The sequence below is a fragment of the Sminthopsis crassicaudata genome, chromosome 2 (assembly GCF_048593235.1).
Source record: "Sminthopsis crassicaudata isolate SCR6 chromosome 2, ASM4859323v1, whole genome shotgun sequence".
In the NCBI taxonomy this organism is placed as follows: domain Eukaryota; kingdom Metazoa; phylum Chordata; class Mammalia; order Dasyuromorphia; family Dasyuridae; genus Sminthopsis; species Sminthopsis crassicaudata.
Window position 1 is genome coordinate 305,414,216 of NC_133618.1, and position 26,901 is coordinate 305,441,116.

The following is a 26,901-nucleotide window of genomic DNA, read 5'->3' on the forward strand; positions in this document are numbered from 1 at the left end:
TCTGTATTTAACATCTTCATATCTGCAACTCTCTGTTATAATAATTAATTTATTTTAATCACAGGAGGCAATAAAATTACCTTTAAGAGTCATTTGATTTGTTTGTTTTTAACTTTAGATAATTTATTTTAAATTCTGAGTTGAGAATTTCTCTGAGCTCCATAGGTGGGAAAATTGCTGCCATCTATGCATTTAGTTCTCTGTTTAGCTTTATATTTTTATCAGCCTCTAGCTAACTGATAGTCTTTTTGGGGTTTAATCAAAATTCGGTTTACTATAAACATTTGGATAACACAACATTAAATTATATAATAATTTATGTGGCTAGAGAGGTGTCAGGAGGGGAAGTTAGGAGGAAATCTGATTTTTTGCTGAAACTTAACCTCTTCTCTAAAATGTTAATCTCAGTTCTTTTACTTCATTTTTGCTCTTTCCTCTAAAATTCAGGATCTCAGAATTTCTTTTCCCAAGTTCTGAGATAACATCCCTTTTAATTTATTTTTTTGGTAAAATCTGAGATGCACAAATTTTGAGACATCTCCACTTCAAATAAATGCTCATATGGCCTATTTGTTCCCAAGCTTCAGTATTGCATTCCGAGCTCATATTGATCAGATCGGCCACGCTAACATAGTAATATCATTTTGGTCCTTTTGGAGAACAAAGGACAACCAATACCCAGTTCCTTTTACACAATTTACATGGCCCAGGTTCTCAGCAATTTTTGAGAGATCAATTCAGGATTGTGAATAGGTCCTCTTCATACCCAGTTATAATTGTCTGATTCAATTAAGAAAGTGTTTCCCTCTATTCAAGACATCTACCAAATTGAGTGCTTTTGACCTCACTTTTACATATGAAATGGGGGTGGGGAAAGGGTTTAGTATATATGTATATGTGTACTTAAAATATATTTATATACATATATCTTCATATTTTTAATATATCATAAAATTTACCTAAAGACCTCACATACATACACACACACACACACACACACACACACACACACCAGAATGGGGAGCATTAGGAGGAGAAATTATAAACCTGATGAGGAATGACTCACAACTAATCTGGGACTTTTTTCTCAGGGGGAAAAAAAAAAAGCTGTTTAATGAGACAAAATGATTTCAATCAATTTTGATTCCTTATATGGAGACTCAGTTACAGCAGATATGATTTCCCTTGATTGTTTTTAATAAATGTATGAATCTAAGGATGTTGAAACAGCTTAAACATGAAAAAAACTATAAAAGCAAACGTCATTTCATTCTATCTCTCACTCTCTGTATCTCTGTCTCTGTCTCTCTCTACAATGCTATGCAAAGTGTCTAAAGTGGATTTCATGATCCAACCATTCTAGAGAGCAATTTGGAGCAATGTCCAAAGGGCTATAAAACTGTGTATCTCTTTGGTCCAGCAATGTCACTATTGGGTCTGTATCCCAAAAAAGATGATAGAAGAGGGGAAAAGATCTGCATATGCAAAAATGTTTGTGGCAGTCATTTTTGTTGTAACTAGGAACTGGAACTGAGTGAATGCCCCTCAGTTGGGGAAAAACTGAATAAGTTAAGGTATATGAATGTTATGGAATATTGTTATTCTATAAGAAGTGATCAGCAAGACGATTTCAGAAAAGCCTGGAAAGATTTACATGAACCAATGCTAAGGGAAGACAGCAGAACCAGGAAAGCACAAGGAATTCCTGGCAGTCATTTTGCTGGATCTGTCACTTAAAACCCTATTACCTCAGTTTCCTCATCTATAAAATGAATTAGAGAAGGAAATGACAAACCAATATCTTTGCCGAGAAAACCCCAATGAAACAAAGAGTAGAAAATAACTGAAAAATTTTTGAAACAACTTCCTGACTCCTGACCTGGAACTTTATATAAATGTTAAATTGTTATCACTGTTAATGTTTCCTTCTCCCTTTAGTCTCTCTTTGAGTCTTTATAACATTTTATATAGGTAAACATTTGGCTATAAGGATCAGTCCCCAAATTTGTTCTGTACCTTCTGTGAATTTTAATTTCTCTTGGCCTTAAGTTTCCACATGTAGCCTCCAAACCCGGGATTCAATCTAGTCTCTTTGTGAAGAAAGATGAAGAAATGTAGTCAAGTCCCTCTCTGTGACAAAATCGACAATCCTTCAAGTCCCCTCCAAATACTCCCTACTCTTTGGAGACAAACAATATTTTGGAGATCACATCCTACACTTAAGAATATTGTATTATAGAAAGGAAGGTTTTTATTCTGTTCAGGAAAGGGCACATGAATAAGGAAAGAAGTTCCTTCATTGATTAAATTCCTAAAAAGAACTTTTCCTCCAAAGAGGTGCTATCCAGAAAATTTCCCAATTGAAAAAGTCACTTTGTAAGCATATATTTTATACATCTAAGAGACTGCAATAAAGATTTCTAGGAACAGTGAGAAAGGAGAATAAGAGGAAAAATACAGGTAGGAGTATTAAGGAGTATTAAGCATGCTACAGAAAACCCTTTGGTGTTCCTTAAGTCAGTCCAATGATAGAGGGCATCAGCTGTAGGGCAGAGGAAGGAGGAGGGAGAGTGGGAGGAAAGTCAGACTGAAAATCTTTCTTTCAGCATTCTTGGAGAATTAGATTTCTTTGATTATGTTTCACTATACTGTAGTGAATCACTGTTGTCCTCAAAGGTCAAAAATATGTGAGTATCCTGGGATGAACCAACTTAATCTTAAACCACATTAGTGGTCCTAAACTACAGAAAAGCCTCCTAATCTTGAAGTAAAGTTGAAAATATAGGACCTCTAGGAACACATTTAGCTCTCTGCTTGGATTGCCAGCCTTGCAGGTTGAAAAGGGATGTTGAAATTTTTATACTAGTTGCTTTTCATGGTTTTTCAATCAATAAGCGACAAGCATTTAAGCACCTTATATTTGCTAGGTATTATGTTGGTTGCTGGCCATACAAAGACAATGAAACAATTGCTGCCCTCAAAGAGCTTACATTCTACTGGAGAGAAAGAAAATGTGCATTTAGATAGATAGATGATAAATATGACACATACAAAATAAGCACAAGATAGTAGGAAGGGAAGGTTAAAATGAAGAGGGAAGGTTGAGAGGATTAGGAAAGACTACATGTAGAAGGTAACAACTTTGTTCTTGTATCTATCAGCTTTTTTACTTTCCCTCCCTCCCACAATAAGGAAAAATCCAGGCACCTCCTTTCCCCCTAATTCTTAGGGAATAGCTTTCCTAAAAGGAGATAAAACTGTCTCCCCAATCTGACTGGCTCTGGCTTCCTTTATATGGATTCCTGGTTATCTAAAGGTTTAAAAAGCCTGGAAATAGGTATAAGGGCCCAAGGCATTGGGATTTGGTGGATTTCTGAAGATAATACTCATTTTCCAAATGGAAATGTGAATGGATACGTGCAGATAAAATTAACTGCTAATGTATCTTTGTTGTATATCCTTGCTTGTGTTAGGGCTAAGTAAACCTCTTTTAAAGAGTCTAGGTGGCTTCAATGCTTAAAGAGCTGGGCCTGAAGTCAAGAAAGACTTCATCTTCCTGAGTTCAAATCTGCTTTCAGCTTCACTAGATGTTTGTCTCACTTCCTTATCTGTAAAAATTAGCTGGAGAAGGAAATGGCTAAGCCACTACAGTATATTTGCCAATTAAACTCCAGATATTTTCACAAAATGGTTAGAGATACAACAAACAACACCTGCTTTTGTTAATAGTTGCAAGTGCCTAATTTCATCAGGACCTCAAACTTGAACTAAGAGAGGGATAATATTGGAGACACTCAAACACTAGGAATTCTAAAAGGTGAAAGTGAAGAAGAAATCCATTCCAAGCAAAGAGGGAAAATCTGTGCAAGAGTTTGAAAATGGAAAATGGATTTTCATGTGTAAGGAACAAGGAAAATGTCAATTCAGCTGAAACACAAGGTGGGTGAAAGCAACTGATGAGTAATAAAGCTAGATAAGTAGTTTGGAACTAGATCATGCAAAGCTTAAGTACTTGTTATTGTGAAAACCTAAAAAAAAAACAGGGCAAGAAGAACTATTATTAGGATCTTTATAATTGGAGAAAAGTGTTGGCCCTGATATTTGGGGTAGGATGAAGCTGAGTACAGGGTACAGGTCATAGGGACCATATTTCTAAAGATGCACAGTTACTTAGAGTGCAATGTTTGGAAGAAGAAAGTACCAGCAGCTAATGCTACAAAAGACAATCTTCCTAACAACACCCCTATCTCCTGTCATACACATTCTCAGACTTCCTGTTGCCTTTCTCTTGACTTCTGCCTTTTTTTTCAACAGCACTTTTACCTATTGTTATTCCTAATATTTTTGTCTTCAACTCCACTAATCAAGACTGATACTTATAGCCAAATGTTTACCTATATAAAATGTTACAAAGGCTCATAGAGAGACTGAAGGGGGAAGGAAACATCAACTGTGATAACAATTTAACATTTATATAGGGCTCTTAGTTCATAAATCACCCTAATATCTGTGATGGATAAGAGAGATCTTTGATAAATATAAATACAACTATAGATATAAATATCAATTCTCACAACAACACTGAAAACTGTGTTATTATTAGTAACCCCACTTCAAAGATAAATTCACTGAAAAAAATCAAGTGACTTTCTAGAGATCACACTTTTAGTAAGCATTTCAGGTAAGATTAAATAGATGTCCTCCTGAGCCCCAAATCCAACACTCTTACCAGGGCACCCAACTAACTGCCTCAGCCAGAGTATTGTACTCATCCTAGGGCTATCTCTACAGGCAGGTCCCAATAAAATCTACTTTCAGTATTTTCCTATTGAAATTATTTTTAAGATATGCAGAAATAGAGCATCTAAGCCTTGCTTTTCTTAGAAAATTTAACTGAATCAACATTTAAATCATCCTATTCACCTAAGACCTTAATATAAAATATTAATAAATATGAATATGAATATCCTCACTTATGAAAACTTATGAAAAGGGGATTCTATAGTAACTATAACATCCTAAATAATAGTAGTTTTTATTTTTATATGTAAAACCAACAAGAAAGGCAGAGCAGACTTACACGAACTGATGCTAAATGAAGTGAGTAGAACCAAGAGAACATTGTACACAATGGCAACAAAACTATGTAACGATTAAGTTCTTTTCAACAATGAGGTAATTCAGGCCAATTCATGATGGAGAGAGGCATCTGTATCCAGAGTGGGGACTGAATGTATATCACAACATAGGATTTGCACCTTTTTGTTGTTGTTTGCTTAATTTTTTTTCTTCCTCATTTTTTTTCCTTTTTGATCTGATTTTTCTTGTGCAAAATAACAAATGTGCAAATATTTATAGAATTGTACATGTTTAGCATATTTTGAATTGCTTGCTGACTAGGGGGAGGTAGAGGAAAGAGGGGGAAAAACTTGGAATACAAAGTTTTGCAAGTATGAATGTTGAAAGCTATATTTGCATGTATTTTGAAAACTAAAAGCTATTATTAAAAATAAAAATATTTTTTTAAAAAAGAAAAAAGGCAGAGCACCTGAGCTTGGTTACAATCAATAGCCCAAAGAAAAAAATCTATTTCCTTTCACAATTTGGGGATTCTTGCAGGCAATACATAAAAGGAAAGAGAAGCTGGACTTTTGTTGCTGATATTTGAGATTAGCTCTCTTAATTTTATTTGAGTAAAATTAGCCAGTTATCTCTCCCACATTGCAGGTGTTAGGGCATGTGCCCTCCATGATCTGGAAAATCTGCATAAAATTTTTTGATCCTTCCTTTTACCATAGAAGTCTGAATCATTATGGTATTATAAAATACCATATATATATATATATGTGTGTGTGTGTGTGTGTGTGTGTGTGTGTGTGTATGTGTGTGTGTGTATACACACATATACATTATTCTAAACTTTTTCTGTATCATCTGCTAACCTTCACATATCATCTGCAAAAATCCCCAAAGTATTCTCATTTAGTTTTTTATGCCAACCAATAATATATTGAAACCATGATGGAAAAAGTCACTATGTAAAAGGTATAACTTCATAGTGTTGGAGGAAAGACAAGAGGAACAGTTTAGGGACTACAGGCTTTAGCCATCCCTATGTTAATCTGTAGGTGATCCATTTGTGTCCTGAGAAAGTCCTATATGGAAAGCTATGCTTCTGAGCTGTCCAAGTTCTTTGTTACAAAGAAAAACCAAAGGAATTTTATTATGATCTGTTATCAACTGCTATGTACCTTCTAAGTCCTTCTAAGTATGTTAGGCTCTAGGTTGGAGGGGTCCCAACAGGCAGAAGTATTAGGACCCTATCAATATAGCACTTGGGATTGTTAAAGTGAACTGGATTTCTAGTAGTAGTTAGATTTACATTTCCCTTTTGTGCCCTTACACAAAGTTATAAAAGCCATAAGCCTGCCAGGTCACCTTTCTTTATTCTCCTAGTCAGACAATGTGGTTCCTGGTCATGTGAAGAACATGTGAGGAATAATAATGAGAAAGCTTAGACTCCACTGAAGTGAGACATAGGTTTTCTCAATCAATTGAATTTTAACCAGCATCCATTGTGCTGTGTGTGCATTGAAGAGAATTCCTCCTAAAACCAAGCCAAATATCAGATCACTAATGAGTTTTGTAGGTAGAGTCCCTCATATTGCAATGTATAATGGTATAATTACAATATCAAAGAATGTCATTGGGAAACACTAAAGAGTTTTCTTTAACCTGGTGTGGTACAAGTAAAGTGGGGGAGGGGAGTTAGAAGAGGAGGGAGGTCTATGGTCCTAGTGATTAGAACTTATATTACATCTCTATCAGAGTAAGTAAATGAAAACCCTACATCTTCCTTGATTAATTTATCACTCTCCACATTTTTATGACAATCTGTGATAATTGCTGATATTCTTTCCACATCCCAGAATTTTATATCCCCCTAGTACACTGAATTGGCACCAATGAAAAGCTATATAATCAATACCTAAACTGCAAAACAGTTTTCCCAATTGTAAAATGAGTAGGCTTGCAGATAAACAAAACTAATATTAATCAGAAATTCTCTTTTGTGTATTTACTATTAATTCAGATGTTTAATTTTTATTATTACTATATGATTTATAAGATGTCAGATAGGTTCTATATAAGTGATATTAGGCATAATCCCCTGCTTCAGAGATTCACCAATTGAAAATATAAAAATACATTAAAAATGGATGACAAAAAAAACACAAACAAAAAAAGAAGAGGGTAGTATAGATAATAATATTGTACAGAGATCCCAAATATGCAGCCTTGAGAGGTCATTGTTGTTGTCTTCAAAGGTCTTAGGTTGTAAACAAATACTTTCTTTGAGATAGAAGAGGAACAATTTGTTTCCTATCAACAATTCATCCACAGAGTTAATAGGCTATTAATCCTTGGTTCCTAGGATTCTGGACTTCATCTCCAAGTTAAAAGTTACCTGTGCTATTATAAAAAGGGGCAGTAGGGCTGCCAAGGTGTTTGCTGCCAACGAAATGCTTGTTTCCTATAAATAGACAAGAGTCTGACTTGGGAGGCTGGTGAAACCAATGTAGCCAAGGCCTCAGGTCTAATTGAGCAAGAAGTCATCATTTAAACAACTTTCTCTTTGGGAAGGAAAAGCATAGGGAACAACAAGCAAGGAAATGGAAAAGAGAAAATATCCAGTGTTATTACAGGTGTCAGGAGTCTGAAAGAGCCCAAGAGAAAGAGGACTATGCCATAGGTCTCCAAAGTGAGCCAATCACTATCCTTGTACCTATCTGGAAGTCTTCTGATAGGCCACAGTCTCATCCACTTCCAAGTTCAGTGAACTGTTGAATGCAGGTAAATGTTAACCAGATCTCTGGAGGGGGAAAAAATGTATGCACAATACACTTTTAAATTTAATCTGCTGTTAACATTTTCTCTTAAGTCTCCATAACCAATAAAACAATAATTCAAGCACCAATTTGTAGTATCTGCCAGTTTCTGAGATGTAAATTTTCCAGCTGAAAATTTGATTATTTAAGTTCACTTCCCTATACATAGTTATGAGCTCTGCCAGGGAGAGCAATACCCTTGGAACAAAGGAATGGACCACACTCTCTTCCAATGTGAGTGCACTTCCAATGTGAGTGAGTTCACCACCACACTCCCAATTTCTCTTTTTTTCAGTTCTCACCACCATACCACTGCCCTTTCTGTTGCCCTTTCCAAAATGCACTCCCTTCCCACTTCAGTTTCTTGGAATTGTTGATTTTCTTCAAGACCCTCTTCAAACAGCACATTTTACATGAAGCCTTTCTTGATTGCCCCCAGCTGCTAAGACCTCTCTTCCCAATATATCTTAAATATTATATATGCATGGGGGTAAATATATGTATGTATATGTGTGTGTGCCTACAGATAGGTAGATAGTAAATTCTTATATGTATACCTATTATCTCCCTCAATAGAATATAAGCTCCTTTTTTACTTTCATCTTTCTGTCCATAGCACTTAGCACAGTACATGACCCATAGTAAGAATGTAATCATTTATTACCAATTGCTTTTCAGATCACTTTTTAGGAAATGTGATGTGTATATGGAAAAAGAGAAATCTCTCCCCATTCCATGCCATCCTCCACTCAGCTGCTATATTAATCTTTCTAAAGCACAAATCTGACCATTTTCCTTATTTCCATCTTTCCTCTAGATCACTTCCCCTCTTATCTCTGCCTTCTGGTTACTTTGTCTTCTGTTAACTCACAGCTAAAATTCCCAGGTTCTTGGAAAAGCCTTTTCTGATCATACTTAAAGCTAGTGCCTTCCTTTATTATCTTCAACTTATTCTGTATATAACTTGTTTATACACAGTTGTTTTCATGTTGTCTCTCACATTTGACTGTGAGTTACTTAAGAAGAGACTATTTTTGCCTTTATTTGTGCCCCGACTGCTTAGTAAAATGCTTGGCAAATAGTAGATAATGAATAGGTATTAATAATATTTATTGATTGATTTACAAATTTACAAATAACTGAAACAACAGAATTATTAGGGAAATTTTTATCTACTCATTACATCAAAATCTCTGTGCCCTTAAATGCACATTTCAGGGATGAGAATTTAAAGTTATAAAGAACAGATTATACAAGGCTTATTCTAATGTTTATTATATGAAGATTTCTTGCATCTGTGAAATCGATCAGTAGATAAGTTTAAAATGGTAAGAAAAATCCAAACAACGCAATAACCATCTTCCCAGGTACTACACTACCATCAATTCAGCCTAAATTTGAATTTTTGGTAGACATATAACATTTTTAAAGTGACTGAATTTGCATTACAATTAAAATCCCAGGTGTTTTTAACTTGGATTTTTCTTTAGTCATGTCTTTTTCATTCTGCACTTGAGATTTTTTTTAATTGAAATGGAGGAATTTACATTTATTCTTATTAGATAAATTTCTACATTTCCTTAATTTATTTCACTTGACCCATTTTCTAACATATCCCTACCAGTAGGATTGGGATTATTCCATATGAAAATTAGTTCTGGGAAGGGGAAAATAAGACTTATAATGAATGCAATATTTGCCCTCACTTATTATTAAAAGGGCAGTCATGTGAGGAAAACATTAGATTTTTCTGCCTGTTTTCAGAGGATAAAAAAGTTGCAGAGGGGCAAATTCATGCTCAGCATAAAGGAAAAAAGTTGCCTAAAGAGATGGTGAGTTCCTCTGATGGGAGATCATCAAGTGGACCCTAAGTAGCCACTTGTCAGGGATATTAGAGAAAGAATTGATTACTTAGTTGGCATTTGACTTAAATGACATTTAAGATCGTGTTCAACACTGAGTCTCTGAAATGCCATGATCATGTACCTGGCTTCTCCTTCATATTCATTTACAGGCTCATTTGACATTTTTTCTGGGCCAAGAAAAAAAGCTGTTCTCACTTTGATACATGATGATGCAGGTAACATTTTGCCATTTCACTAATTATGTTGGCTTCTTTTGATGGTGTGGCAAGATAGTCTTATGTAGTACAAAGAAACTCAAGATACCACAAACTATATATTCTTCCTCTGAACCATCTTTCACTACAAGGGGAATAAAGTTGGTTCTTCACAGAGGAAAAAATTTCATTAAAATGCTGAACCAATATGTTAAATGTCTCCAGTACTTTGAACTAGATAGGGTCAATAACTGAAGTAGAAATCTTCTATCTCTGTTATAGGTAGAAGTCCAAGCCATAATGGTACTAACCAAATAATTGTGCCATCCCCTTTAGATATTTGTTGGAGTTCAGTAATTTTTCAGTTGTGTCCAACTTTTTGTAATCCTAGTTGAAGTTTTTGGGGTTTTTTGGGGTTTTTTGACAAATACATTGTCATGGGTTGCCATTTCCATCTTCAGCTCATTTAACAAATGAGTAAACCGAAATAAACAGGATTAAGACTTGTCCAGGATCACATGGTCAGTAAGTGTCTGAGGCTAGATTTGAATTCCTGATTCCAAGCCTGGTACTCTGCCCACTGCATCACTTAGCTACCTTTGGATATTTAGGGCAGGCCAATTTATATGCTTAACAAAAACTACCAAAACATATTCAACTCATCAACTTAAAAATAATAAAACAAAAAAATTATATTAAATTAAAATTGGTGGATTGTTTGGGGAGGGAGGTAGAGAGTGGATTGAGCAAAAGCAATTTATAAACAGACTCAAAAATAGAATACTCTTCATCACCCAGTGCCATAAGGCAGGAATTCTTCCATTCTGGTCAACTAGTGTTTTCTGGGTGGTTCCAAATGATAGGCCAGGCCATATTAGTATAAATGAGAATTTCCATTCTATCCATGGGAGGGGAGAAAAAAAGGCCCTGATTGATTATTTGAATAAATGACAAATTAAAAAGAGCACTGGCCCTGGAGTCAAAGAGCCTGGGTTTAAAACTTGCCTCACATTCTATCTACCTATAACTTTCAAAAGCTACTTTACCTCTCATTGCCTCAGGGTCATCTACATCTTAAAGTGTAGGAATTGGCCTCAATGTTCTGGAAAGTCTCATCCAGTCTCAGCCTTATTCACTTACTTACCTGAGAGTATCAGAGAAGTTTTGACTTTGATTCCTCTCCCATCATTCCTTACTCTATCCAGAGCCCCATGTTCATTTCTACATTTTGTATATCTCCCCTTATGTTCTCTCTCTGTGTGCAGGAAAAATGATGAGGATCAGGTAGATTGCTAAATATTGTAAAGATGCAACAAAGTCAGTGAACATAAAATAAGTGAGGGAATGATGATTTGCACTTCAAAGTGGCCCAGAGAATGCTGGGAACCACTGTTATAGCTGGACTATCATGAGTAAGAGGTTTTGTTTTTTGTAAATTAATAAAGGAATTTTTTTTAGTTTTTAGTAAATTAATAAAGGAATTCTGTTTCCAGGGTAGTTTGCCTGCCATTTTTCTCACCAAAATGATTTTTCTGCTCTGAACTTTCGAAGTCATTTAAATGATTCCTGCCCTCCACCCAACCACCTCCTTTCTTGTCTATTTCAGAGACATCTTGCATAAACCAAGCAGATCTTGCATCCCAATCAATAAGGCAGTGTCAAAGCTAGGGCACTGTCTGGATTGATAACACTCTCAACAGTCACCCTAACATTGCCCTGTGGGTGTCTGAGAAGGAAAGATGTGACCTGATGGCCCCATCCAAATCTGTTACCTGAAGAAGCAGAGAAGGACCTAGGAGCACTCCTCCTAAATAAGCTTTGCAGCTATCCCTAATTACAACAAACAAATGCTGGCAGCTCTGCTTATTACAAATGCAATCCAATCACCTTGGCAGTCTAATCCTCTTACCCAAAACTCTCAGAAACTGAAGGGTTCTGTTCCTCTCAATTCAATTGGTCAGCTTCAGTGCCTGCCTGTTTCTGAAACTCAGAAAAAATAGAAATTGTTTAGTTATCCCCAAATACTTGCTCTTCATCATAAATCCCCACAATGATTTTCAAATTACAAAAACACTTTTCAGTTAAAGAAGAAAATTAGTATGAAGAGGATTGGATTTGGAAAAACAGAAATCCTGGATAAAAATCCTAGCTTGCCTCCATTATTTTTTTGGCCTTGGAAAAGTCATTTAATCACTATATGCCTTAGTTTCTTCATCTGTTAAGTGAAAATAATAATTTTACTATTTAACTCACAAGGCTACCATGATAAGAGTTTGGCAAACTAAGATGAAAGATAATCATCAGGGACACTGTAGTGTGGTATTTAAGGCCTTTCAATAATAATAATTATTATTACACTATAAAGTAAATGATATTATTATCCTCATTTTACAGATCTAGACACCCAAGGTTGACAGAATTTAAATGTCTTGTCCAAAGTCGCATATCTACTAAGTTTCTGAGGATAGATCAGCATTCAGTCTTCCTGATTCCAAATCTAGCACTCCATTCACCACACCACCTAGCTGACATAAATAAATATAAGACACAGTAAATGTTATATACTAATGCAGAAACATGAGATTTTCAGAATCAGAAATGTAGGGCACTATAAGAGACAACCTGCTGAATCTTATTTATCAGCATAGGTAGGAAACTGCCTTCTCCCTGCACTTGCTCCATGGGGGTTGGATTGTGGTTAAAAACAACTTTTCATTGTTTCTACATAAGTTCATAATACATTCATCTTACTGTGAACACTGTAAAAACAATTGAGAGTCTTTTTGAAGCTGAAATATCAGTAATATAAAGAAGTCATAGATAAGGGAAAGAAATCAGAAACCCAGAATCCTGGCACACAAGTATTTCACAATATAGTATGTTATAAACACATTGCCTCATTCAGCATTTCTATACTATAAACTATAACTATAACTTATAACCATTCTGTAGTACCCATCAAAGACACTGTGGAATCTAAATGACCTTGCAGTACATTCTTTAACTAATTTAACCATATCCTCCTCCTGGACACCTTCTAGTCCTTTGATTTACTTAGCACTATTCTTGGAGGAGGATAATGCTCCCTCTTGTCTCCTCCTTTATCCAAGGTTGAATATTCTGGGGATTCTCTGTCTCTCTCTGTCTCTCTCTCTGTCTCTGTGTGTGTGTGTGTGTGTGTGTGTGTGTGTGTGTGTGTGTGTGTGTGTCTGTCTCTGTCTCTCTGAATCTGTCTCTGTCTTTCTCTGTCTCTCTCTCTCTCTTTCTCTCTCTTTCTCTCTCTCTCTCTCTCTCTCTCTCTCTCTCTCTCTCTCTCTCTCTCTCTCTCTCTCTCTCTCCCCATTCTCTCCTATATGGGTTTTCTGGTACATCCTACAAAGCCCTGAATACTTTAGCAAAAGAAAAAGGAAATCTAATCAGTACACCCACTGACATAACTATGTTTTCCCTCTGTCATCTCATAAACTCCAATAGGGCATATCATCTCTCTATCATCTTTAAATCTAGTTTACCCTTTCTCTTGAATTCTAGTCCTATAATTGCCTCTTAGATATTTCCACTTAGATGACAGGAATCTCAAACTCAGTATGTCAAAAAGGTATTCATATTTATACCAAATCTATTCCTAATACAAACTTCCCAATTTCTATTGATGGCATTTCCATCCTCCAGTCACTCGGATTTATATTTTTATCATCCTTCTTGACCTTTCCATTTTCTCCAATCCTCTTATCCAATCATTTGTCAAGTCTTGTTGATCCTACCTTGACAGCTTAGTCTAGATTCTGTCCCCCTTTTCTCCATTTACACAGACTCTGCTCTAGTTAAAGCTCTCATCATTTCTCACCTAGACTGTTATAATAGCCTTCTCATTGGTCTTGCTGTCTATAGTATCTTTCCTTGCCAGTACATTTTCCACACAGCTGCCAAACTGATATTCCTAAAACACGTATCTAATTTTGTCACCTCCCATAGACATACTCAAAATAATTTTCAATTATTTATTGCATCTAGGATTACAATACAAAAAATCCTTAGCTTGCCACACAAAAGCACTCCTTACTCTCTCTTACACAAGGTTATTTCTGATCCCCTCAAATATTTAAATTCCTTTGTGATCTCCATAGCTGCTAATGTTATTGCTAAAATCACATGTATCTATTAGGAATATGCCTATATTTGTGTACATTGTCTCCTCTAACTAGGCTACAAGCTTTTTAAGGCCACAGACTATTTCACTTTTGTCTTTGCATTCCCTTCTCTAGTATGGTGCCTGACTTACTAGAATATTATTGATTATTACTTTGTATATGCTTTGTATTTACTTGTGTATATGTTGCTATTATCTTTTTGCTTTTTATTATCTTATTTGGTGATCTCATCAGGTCCCATGAGTTCAATTATCATCTTTATTCAAATTTTTATATCCATCTCTAGAATATCTCTTCTAAATTATAGTTGTACATCAGCAAATGTCTTTTGGACTTTAACAATGGATGTTTTGTAAGCATAGCAGCTTCAATATGTGTAAAACAGAACTCATCATCTTTACCCCCCCCAAAAAGCCTAATCCTCTTCCCAGCTTTCCTATTACTGTCATGAGCACTACTATCCTCCCAGTCATGAAGGTTCACAGTCTCAATATCATCCTTAACTTATCACTAACACTCACCTAATCTGTTGTCACATCTACCTTCACAATATCTCTTTTTTCTACCCACACAACCAACTATCCTTGTTCTTGTCCTCAAGACCTCTCACTTGGATATTGCAAACATCTTCTAATTAATCTCCCTGCCTCAAGTCTTTAACCACTTCAGTCCATCCTGCAATCAACTGCCAATGAAATTTTTATGAAGCTTAAGGTTGACTATGTCATCAACTGTTCAATGAGCTACAAGAGCTCCCTATTACTTCTAGTATCAAATATAAAAGCTATTTAACATTTAAACCCTCTCCTTTATATAAATCTGATATAGACTTAATAAAAGATTTTGACACTGTCAAATGGTTCAACATCAGAAACTGATATAGTTTTATCAGTGAAAATGACAATTTAAAAGATGTTTCCATCTGACTTGCTGCCACACCCTGAGGACCACAGAATTCTGACTTGCAGCTGAAACCTTCCCAGACTGTTGTCTCCTTGTTAAAATGTAATATTTTTAAGATTAAAATTAATCCCCAAGATCAGGAACTATCTGACTTCTATTTGTATCCCCCATACTTACCACAGTGTTTTTCACCTAATAAGTGCTAAACAAATGCTTTATTAATTCCTTTATTATTTACATATTGTCTCTTTCATTAGAATGTATACTCTTTGACTGAATGTAGATCAAAGCTATATATCCTTGTATAGCATGATAAATATGGAAATGCATTAAGATGAATTGTACATGTTTAACCTATATTGGATTGCTTGCTTTTGGGAGAGGGGAGAGGGTGGAAGGGGCAGAGAAAAAATTGAAACATAAGGTTTTGCAGAAGTGAATGTGTAAAACTATCTTTGCATGTATTTGGAAAAGTGTATTTGCTAAGCGAAGTAAGTAGAACCAAGAGATACACAGCAACAACAAAATTATATGATGATCAACTCTGATGGATATGGCTTTTCTCAACAATGAGATGATTCAGATAAGTTCCAATGATCTTACAATAAAGAGTGTCATCTGCACCCAGAGAGAGGACTGTGGGGACTGAGTATGGACCACAATATAGTATTTTCACTCTTTTGTTATTGTTTGCTTGCATTTTGTTTTTTCTTTTTCCTTTTTAATTTAATATTTCTTTTACAGCATGATAAATGTGGAAATATGTAAAGATATTATATTGAATTACTTGTCATCTAGGGTAGGGGGGAGAAGGGAGGGAAAAAATTTAGAACACAAGGTTTTGCTAGGGTAAATATTGAAAATTATCCATGCATATGTTTTGAAAATCCAAAGCTTTAAGAAAAAAGAAAAAAGAAAAGTGCCATTTCTAAGGGAAGGCAATTAATTTTTTGTTATAAGACAAGAAATTTAGAGATTGCAACATTGAGTGTCCCATCTTCATCTCAGGACATTCTCCTTCTCAAGACTATTGTTTTCACTCACTCTATGGTTGATAAAATGGTCTCATCCTGACATAGACTCCTTCCTAATTTAGAAGGTTGGAAATCTAATGCTGTCAGAAAACACACTTCTTTCCTCTGAGAGCTCCATCCCAACTAAACTCATCCTCCTACTTTCTTGCCAAGTACAAGAGTTCCTAGTTACGATTTAAGCAACCATGCTTTTACCTACCTAAAGACAGGACACTAAATGTGATGATCTCCGAAGGTTCCTTCCAGCTTTAAGATCTGGGACTCTAATTTAGTTTCTTTATATGTACTATGGCACATTTAGCAAAAATGTATTTAGGACCTATTGTTTGCCAAATACTATGTTAGGTGCTAGAGAGAGACCCATTGGTGCCAGTCTTTCTATGTGGTAGAATTAAAAACACATTTAGTCTGACTTCAAAAACTGTCTCTGAGGCTTACAAAATCACTTTTTCAAGCCTCAGTTTCCTCAGTTGTAAAAAGAGGGAGTCAGACTAGATGGTCTCTGTAGTTCCTTCCAACTCTAGACTCATAATCTTCTAATTCAGGCTTTGGAGAAAAAAAATGACCCTGTTTACTATTGCCATTATGAAGACAACACAGTGATGACTTATGATGGCTGCTGCACTTAATAAATCAATAACAATTGATTGAGTGCACCAAATATTCTATGCAATGAAATAAGACCTGTAGGGAATACAAAGAAGCATAGGACTATTCTTTGTTCTTCTTCACTTCTCATATCCAATAAATGTCAAGTCCTGTCCATTTGACCTCTACAAAATCTTTCATGTCTATTCCCTTCTTTCTATTCATGCCCTTTTTATCACGCATCTGAACTATTTCACTAGGCTGCTAACAAATTTTCCTTCTTCTACTCTCTCCTCTGTAGCACTGGAAAATTTATTTTCTTTGTGTATAAACCTGACCATGTCACTCTACTATTTAATATTTTAATAATTTCCAATTGAATCAAATAAGATCCTAACAGGGTTTTGAGACCATACAAAATCTGGACCTTTGTACTTTAAATTCTAATGAAATTCTCTATTCCCCCAGTGCATCCCATGCTTTCTGATACTTCCTCTGAATACATGATTCCCTACACTTGAACATCCTCCACTCCATCTCCTTCCTCACCTTGCCATTTCATTTTGTTGAAATTCTACCCATTTTCAAAAACTAAATCAAATGTGACCCTGTCCATGACCCTTACCATAATTCACCCAGTGTTGTTCAGTCATTTAAGTTGTGAATCATTTTTTATGAATCTATTTGGTTTTTCTTAGCAAAGATACTGGATTGGTTTGCCATTTCCTTCTCCAGCTAATTTTGCAAATGAGGAAACTGAGGCAAACAAGGTTAAGTGACTTTTCCAAGATCATAGAGCCCAGTAAGGGCCTATTGCCAGATCTGAGCTCAGGTCTTTCTGACTTTAAGCCTGGCACCACCTACCTTGCTTCTTTCCACCAAGTAGCAAATTATTTTTCTCCTGTTATAAATGTTAGTGCTCCAATGCTTCCATGATTTTATTAATTAAATGATTCCTTTAATTATACAGATCAAAATCCATACATGCGTTTTCAATCTTGTTCAAGTCCTCCAATTTGAAAGCCTCTAGGATCCCTTCTGCTTAGATAATTAAATGGTGGTTACACACACACACACACACACACACACACACACACACACAAAACAGAGACAGAGACAGAAACAGAGAGAGAAATGACTTAGAAAGGAAGAATAGTTCGATTTTAGACTTTGTGAATCTGTGTTATCTGTGATATAATCAAGTATTTTTGAGCCGTTTCTATATTCTCACCATTGTCTATGTTGAACTATCTTTGCCACTACGGGTAGCATTTATCAAGTATTTCATATCCCAGCACCATCTTACATTTGGACTCTGTATTTCTGAGAGCTGACTACCACAGCAAAATGTCTTTTTTTTTTTTTTTTTTTTTTTTTTTTTTTGCTCTGTCACTGCAAAGTATACCATTCTGCTTGATACTGAACACCAAACTGATTTAGGAATCCATATTAAATAAATTCATCCCACATTTTTGGCTGTTCTCCTTCTCTTGTGCTATGTTCCCATATACCCTCACCAGACATCTAAAATCCCTTGGGATTTTTTTGACTGGGAAAAAAAAAAAAAAAAAAAAAAATGTGTTTCAATAGTTTCAAATTCCAGAGTTGTCAATGTTATTACAACACTGCCATCTAGTGAACTGTATAAGGATCTCTTTCATTTAACCTATTACAACTCAGTAAAGTTTTTTATCACAATGAACCAATACTCTATAAAGTGGCTTATACTGTAATTTTGATGAACTAGCTCCTTATAGGACCCATTCCCTTGATCTAGGGATTCACAGAATCTCAAAGCTGGAAAGAATTTCATAAGCTAACTAGTCTGACCAAGACCTGAATAAGAATCCTTTGAGGAGTTTCTATTTTAATTTTATTTTTAATTTATGAAACAAAACAAACATTTCCATAACATAGTACAATAAAAAGATGATTGTACATGAAACTGCAAGTCTACTATACACAGCTTGATATTTCTTTCAAATATACAACAAAAATTTGTTTTTTCTTTTCCCTTCCAGCTACTTTCCTAGAGCTTGCTACCATTAGATACATATAGGTGTGTGTGTGAGTGTATATATGTGTATACTTGTGTGTGTATACTTGTGTGTATGAGTATATACACACACACACACGAGTGTATGTGTATGAATGTATGTAAATATATATATACATGTATATATGTCTATATATTGTAAAATTATTCTATACCTACTTCTATTTATCAGTACTTTCTCAGGATACAGATAACATCTTTATTTATATATCCTTTCTTCTTAATTTAGGTATTTATAATAGATGAAATAACTTATTTGCTCAAAGTTGTTGTTAAAACAATGTTGCATCTGTTTTTGCTTGATTACACTATATTTTATTTGCTACAAGGAAGGGCTTTCTACTTTTCTTCCCCCAATCCCAGCCACCCCCAACCAGGGAAGATCATTGCCAAAGTAATGAATGAATGGTGATATTGATACAAAATAAAAGAAAGCAAAGAGAATTCATGAAATGTTTAAAGCTGCAGAAGGCACTTCAGAGTGGAACACAGAGTGATACATGAACTATGGTAATTTTTTTCATTGAACATAGTAAAGACTCACAGCCTCATATACAATCTTTTTTTCTGTTTTTCTATATATAAAAATGTTTGTTTGATGATTGACTCAAGACCCAAAATCTATTTGTTTAAGATTCCCTTCACTGATGGAAACTAATTATTCAATGCCCCCAGTCTGGTAAAGAGTAGAGTTGGCAAGATCTTGGGTAAAGAGAAATCTTGCTCCTCTGGCTTCCAGCTTTGAAAGCCAAATTCTAGATTCTCAACAGGCCTTTGAAAGGAGAGAAAGATCAGGGAAGCCAAGATGGTATAGGATAGATAGGTCTTTGAGTTCTTCCTGACTTCCCTCTGATCAAGCCTCTGGATTGGTTTTGGAGTGACAGAAACCACTAACATTTGGAGTGTAACAAATTTCCAGCAAAAGATATCTGGGTGGAACTTTAGGAATGGTCTGTCTCAATTGGGCAGTGGGAAAAAGAGGGATTACAGGACAACACAGGCACAATATAGTGCAATAAATAAATAGGAGGAGAAAAGGGAGAGAATAGGAGGTGATAATGGAAAGGAGAATAGAAGTAGAAGGAGAAAGAGATAAGAAAAGGGGAGAGACTGTAAAAGGGGATGGTATATTGAGGGAGGTGGTGATCAGAAGCAAAAAATTAGTAAGGGGGAAAGAGAAAAATATAACTTGGGGAAAATAATATGGTAGAAATACAGTTAGTAAATTTAACTGTGAATGTGTTTGGGATGAAGTGAAATAGATGAATATTTATAAATATAAATATATATATTGCCCAGATAAACAGAGGAAATAAATTATTTAAATAATCCCATTTTTAAAAAGGAAATTGAACAAGATATTAATCATCTCCCTAAGGAAAAAAAAATCAACAAAGCCAGATCGATTTGCTAGTGAATTCAACTAAACATTTAAAGAATGAATAATTCCAATATTCTGCAAACTTTTTGGAAAAATAGAGAAAGAAGTCCTATCAAATTCCTTTTATGTCACAAATATGGTGCTGATACCTAAACCAGATAGAGTGAAAATAGAGAAAGACAATTATAACTTTCCCTAATGATTATTGATGCAAAAATCTTAAATAAAATATTAGCAAAGATATTATAGTAAGTTATCACCAGGATAATACACCATGACCAAGTAGGATTTATACCAGGAATTTAGGGCTGGTTAAATATTAGGAAAACTATAAACATAACTATATCAATAACCAAACTAACAGAAATCATATGGTTATTTCAATAGATGCAGAAAAAAAGCATTTGATAAAATTCAAAACACTAGCATATAGGAATAAATGGAGTTTTCTGTAAGATCACCAACATCTATCTAAAACCATCAGCAAGCATCATATGTCATGAGGATAAACTAGAAGCATTCCCGATAAGATAAGGAGTGGAAAAAATGTTGCCTACTATCACTATTATTATTCAATATTATATAAGAAATGTTAACTTTAGCAATAAGAGAAGACAAATCCCATCTTCAGAAATAAGAACTCACTATTTGATAAAAAATTGCTGGGAAAATTGGAAAATAGTATGGCAGAAACTAGGCATTGACCAACACCTAATACCCTGTACCAAGATGCCATGATTTAGATAGACATAAAGAGTGATACTAAAATGAAATTAGAAAAACAAATGATAGTCTACTTTTTCAATCTTTGGAAAAGAAAGGAATTTATGGCCAAAGAAAAACTAAAGTACAGTATGAAATGCAAAATGGATAATTTTGATTATATTAAATTAAAAAGTTTTGTACAAACAAAACCTATGCAGACAAGATGAGAAGAGAAGCAGAAAATTGGAGGAAAATTTTTATATCCAAATATTTAAAATTTTTAGAAATAAATATTTAGAAAATTGACCCAAATTTATAAAAATATAAGCTATTCTCTAATTGATAAATGGTTAAAGGATATGAACAGACAATTTTCAGATGAAAAAAAAAATAAAACCATGTCTAGTCATATGAAAAAATATTCTAAATCACTATTGATTAGAGGAATGCAAATTAAAACAACTTTGAGGTACTATAGCATACCTCTCAAATTAGCTAAGATAAAAGGAGAAGATAATGATAAATGTTGGAAGAGATGTGGGAAAATTGGCACACTAATATATTGTTATGGGAGTTGTGAACTGACCCAACAAATCTGGAGAGTAATTTGGCACCAGAGCTATCAAACTATGCATACCCTTTGATCTAGCAGTGTCTCTACAGGGCCTGTATCACATAAAAAAGGGAAAGGGACCCACATGCGCAAAAATGTTTGTGGCAGCCCTTTTTGTAGTGGCAAGGAATTGGAAACTAAGTGGATGCCCATCAGTTGTAGAATGGGTAAAAAAGTTTATATTGGTATGTATAATAATAAATATATATAATGGTATATGAATGTTATGGAATATTATTGTTCTGTAAGAAGCAATCAGCAGGATCATTTTAGAGAGTCCTGGGGAGACTTACATTAACTCATGCTAAGTGAAATGAGCAGAACCAGGAGATCCTTATACATGGCAACAATAAGATTATATGATTGTCAATTCTGATGGACTTGGCTCTTTCCAACAATGAGATGATTTAGATCAGTTCCAATAATCTCGTGATGAAGAGAGCCATCTACACCCAAAGAGAGAACCGTGGGAACTGAGTGTGGACCACAACATAGCATTTTCACTTTTTCTGTTACATTTTATTTTCTTTCTCATTTTTTTTCCTTCTTGATCCAATTTTTGTTGTGCAGCAAGATAATTGTGTAGATATGTATACATATATTGGATTTAACATATTTAACATGTATTGGATTACATGCCATCTAGGAGAGGGGACGGGGGGGGGGGGAATGAAGGAAGAAAAAAATTGGAACACAAGGTTTTGTAAATGTCAATGTTGAAAAATTATCCATGCATATGTTTTGAAAATAAAAAGCTTTAGGGGCAGCTAGGTGGTGCAGTGGATAGAGCACCAGCCTTGAATTCAGGAGAACCCGAGTTCAAATTTGGTCTCAGACACTTAACACTTCCTAGCTGTGTGATCCTGGACAAGTCACTTAACCCCAGACTAAAAAAAAAATAAAAAATTTAATAAATAAAAAGCTTTAATAAAAAAACAAAACTACTAAATACTAAAAAAGATTCTACTATGATCATGTCTATTGACTTAATGGAGATAATATTGGAAAGCAATCCTGATTTCCTAAGATTCCTAACTTGACATTTTGGGGAATGTCAAACTACACCTAGAGAAGTAAGATCTCTTCCTAACAATAGACTCTTCAGCAAGTGAATTGAGTAAAATAAAATAAGAGAGAAGGGAAAGCAAATGGGAAAATTATACATATGTAACATTTGAGTTAGAATCATTTTCTCTCTATTGTTCCTCCTTTCAGACTACAAATTCTAAATTATATATATTATGTGTTAGAATCACATATCTATATCTGTCTATATAAACCCATGGAGCAGGACAGAATTCAAGTTAGGATCATTCTATATGTATAAAAAGCATTTATTTAGTGTTTACTATGTGCAAAATAATGCTCTTGGCACTAGGAATACAAAATACAAACATTAAACAGTTTCTTTCCTCAAAGGTATAATGTATTTGAGGGTATATTCAAGGAACTAAACAAGAATAGTTCATAGAAGAGAAAATAGGAGAGAAGAAGAGGGAAGGAAGACAGATATAGAGAAAGAGAGACAGAAAGGGAGAGAGGGAGAGAAGGAAGGAGAGAAAGAGAAAGGAAGGAAGAAGGAGGAAGGGACAGAAGGAGACAGTCTACTACATATAGTATATATAAATATATGTGAGTATATTTATGTAAATATATGTATGCATGCATATGTAAATATGTATGTATATATAAATATATGTGTATATATACATTATATATTCTATATATAATAAATATGACACCATATTATACTATGTATATTAGTATTATATGCATATATACTCTATATAGGCTATACACATTTTTATATGTATATAATTAAATAAATGTTCATTTTTAAATTAAAAAAGAAAAAGAAGAAAAATTTGGAGCACAATGTTTTGCAAGGGCGAATTCTGAAGATAATTTTTGCATGTATTTTGAAACTTTAAAAAAAAAAAAAAAAAGGAAAGAAAGATTTTGCAAAGAAACCAGTATGTAGACCTCAGTCGTTTCACTATGTCCAGTTTACTATATGAGCACAGGGAAAGAAAGATCTCAATATAACTTTTTTCTAGTCTTTCTCTCCCTTCAGGGATCTGAAGAGAATCTAGAACAACATTTATATCTTCTCTTTTAAAGCTGGAAGCCAAAAGACCAGGATCTTTTTTCTCCAAAGATCTTATCTACTCTACTCCCCAAGAGGGGAGCACTAAGTAATCAGTTTCTACTAATGAAGAAAGTTTTATCTGAATGTGCTTTGAACATGAATACATTCAGTTCTTTATTAAAAAGAAAATGTCAAGAAAATAAAAAATTATTAACAGCCAAACCAATTATTTAACTTTTAATCAAATATATTACATTTAGCAAGATAGAACATGAACAAAAGTTCTGACATATAACAGTTAAGAAATAATATTTCAGTGAAAAATCTTCATATTACCTTGTATTAATAATCTAATTTCTGACTTTTCCCAAAGACCTTCTCCTGGACTGAATGATGTACCCTTGCCATATTTTGCATGTTTCCATATTCTAAAGTGACCAGCTTGCTAGTTAAGGGATATTTGAACTGGTCTCTTAATAAGGAAGCCAGAGAAGACTTTCTAGAACACAGAGAAAAATTTTAGTATGTGTTTATAAGGAAAGAAAAGAAATTAATGGAAATGTGTATTTTTCTCTCTACTTGTCATCTGAAATTAAGCAGTAATAATCTATGTTGTATTTTTCTAAATTAAACATGTTCAGCAATTACACAAAAGATTTCTGCTGGCCTACTTCACTTCCATAGACATAATAATAATACCTCACATTTTGTGCAACACTTGAAGTTTTCATTACCTACATTATAAATATCTGGTTCAATTCAACTAACTTCTCAGCATGAACTGAATGCAAAGTATTGTACTGGATGATGTGGGATCTGCAGAGCTTAAAGAAAAGCAGAAACCTATCCTGAAGAAGCTGGAGTGTACCAAGAGCCACAAGAATACAAACATTCACTTTAATATGGTCTGTGGTACTGACACTATGATTACTCCTTCCAAGCCATCCATCTGCATTTCTTTTCATCCTCTGCAGTTCTTGTCCCCAAGCTCCACAATAAAGGAAGCACAGAGGATGGAGGCCTTCATTTCAACAAATACTTGACTCTGTGAAAGGAGCTGAGACATTATAACAGGATAGAAGGCTGGCATTACAGTCATTGAGACACAGGTTCAAATCCTACTGTTGATAGTTGGATAATGTCACAACTAAAAATATGTCCCAGGCAATTCTCTCAGACTATAAGTTGCAGCTGTTGTAGATCTATATTGAAAGGGGGGATTTTGTCAGGGGGAATCCCCTATACCAGTGAAATCATAGATCTTGTCCAAAAATGTCAAAGGCACTCTATATTGTAGTGGTTATACAAAGAAACAAACCAGTTCATACCTTTAAGGACTATGTGCTGCTGGGCAGTTCTGGGACTACAGAAAAGTGTGAGTGAAGAATACAGTCCCAACCATGACACAAGGCAAATTGACCAAAGGAACAGCTAAGTGGTACAGTGGTCAGAGTACTGGTCTGGAATCAGCAAGACTTATCTTCCTGAGTTCAAATTTAGCCTCAGATACTTGCTAGTTGTATGATCCTGACCAAGGCACTTAAATCCATTTGCCTGAGTTTCCTCATCTGTAAAATGAGCTGGATTAAGAAATGGCAAACCACTCCGGTATCTTTGACCCCAAATGGTGTTACAAAGAATTAGGAGGGAATGAAAAATGACTGAACAACAGCAACAAAATTGTCCCCAAAAACATTGCTGGGGGAAGGGTTAACGTTAAAGAACTTTTTCAAAGGAAGTAGCAGCTGACCTTTTAAGAAAATCAAGAATTCAGAAACAGAGTTGAGGTGGGAATGTATTCAAACTTAGGAAATGGTTTGTGAGAATGCATGGGAATGGAAAATGTAGTATGGAATCTAGAGGACACCTAGTAATCCAATTTGAATGTAATATAGAGTTTCTGAGAAAGAAAAAAAAAGAATGAGGAAAAGTTTAAAAATTAGCTAGAAAATATAACATGAGAGGTAGCATAGTATAATGACTACTGTGCTGCACTTGAAGTCTGGAATACCTACATTCTATTGTCCCATCAGTCTCTTACTGGTTCTGTGACCTAGTGCCAATATAAACAAGTCACTTAACTTCTCACAAACTCCATTGCCTCATCCTTAAAATGGAGAGAATAACAGCACCTATTTTAGATTGCTGTTGTAAGAATAAAATGAAATAATATATGCAAACTTTAAAGCATTTTTTAAATGTAAGGTACAATGATTGTTATTGTGGTAGTCCTTAAATGTCAGAGTGACAAGTTTGCACTTTGCTCTAATCTATTTAGGGAGCTATTGAAGGTTTTTGAGGAGAGTAACATAGTCAGAACACTAGACTAGAGGTTATTAACCTTTTGGAATATGAGATATCCTTGTGAACATCAACTTCACATATATTCTGGCACATGAGAGTGACTATACCATTAGTATCTGTTGAGTAAGTCAAATATGTAATGACTAAACAATAATTCTCAATAGTCAATATTGTGAGGCAACTAGGTGGCAGGGTCAATAGAGCAGTGGGCCTAGAATTAGAAAGACCTGTATTCAAACCCAGCCTCAGACATTTATGAACTGTGTGAGCCTGGACACAACTCTCTTTGCCTCAGATTCCTCATCTATAAAATGATCTAGAGAAGGAAATGACAAACCACTCCAGTATATCTGCCAGGAACATCCAAAATGATGTCATAAGGAGTTTAACACGACTGAAATGACTGAATAGAAAGAACTGATCTTTTACAGGAACACTATAGGCCTGTGGAGGTCTTTAGTTCTCAGGCTGACAATCATTCTTTTAACATTCTGTAGATATTGGTACAGCACACAGCCTATTCTTCTGTTATTCTTCACCCTCAACACATCGTCAACCCTACCTCCTTTTACAATAATATACTTCGTAGATGACATCTTGAAGTCCACTCCTTTCATTCAAGTAATTATTGGTAATACCCCTACTATGCTTTCTACCCATTGCCCTTTAGCGCACTCACAATTTTGGATTTTTCGGACATTATGGTATTCTATGATTTTTGAATATATATCATCACTAGAAAAATATTAATATTTTAAAAACAGATTTTATGGCAGGGAGCAGTTCAGGATCATTGAAAGTGCTACTCAATTTTCAAATTGTAATCAAGTCTATTCTGCTCCTTCTGTTCAATTCTGGGCCCAATCTATTGTCCATATGCAGCATCTGTCCAAGAGATATTTTCTGATAGACTAACTCAATTGGCAGTACAAATGCATGTGATAGTCTAGGCAATAAACATATTTTCCGCCTTTTATATGGATCATTAGCTTAACCTCTTTTGAGTGGTTGTGGATCTCATTGAGGATTCAAAGGTTCAATGTAATCAGCATTATCTTCAGTAAACAGGAGCATTGAAAGGCATAACCATGCATAGGAAATACTTTTCCCATTTAGATTCTGTTGAGGA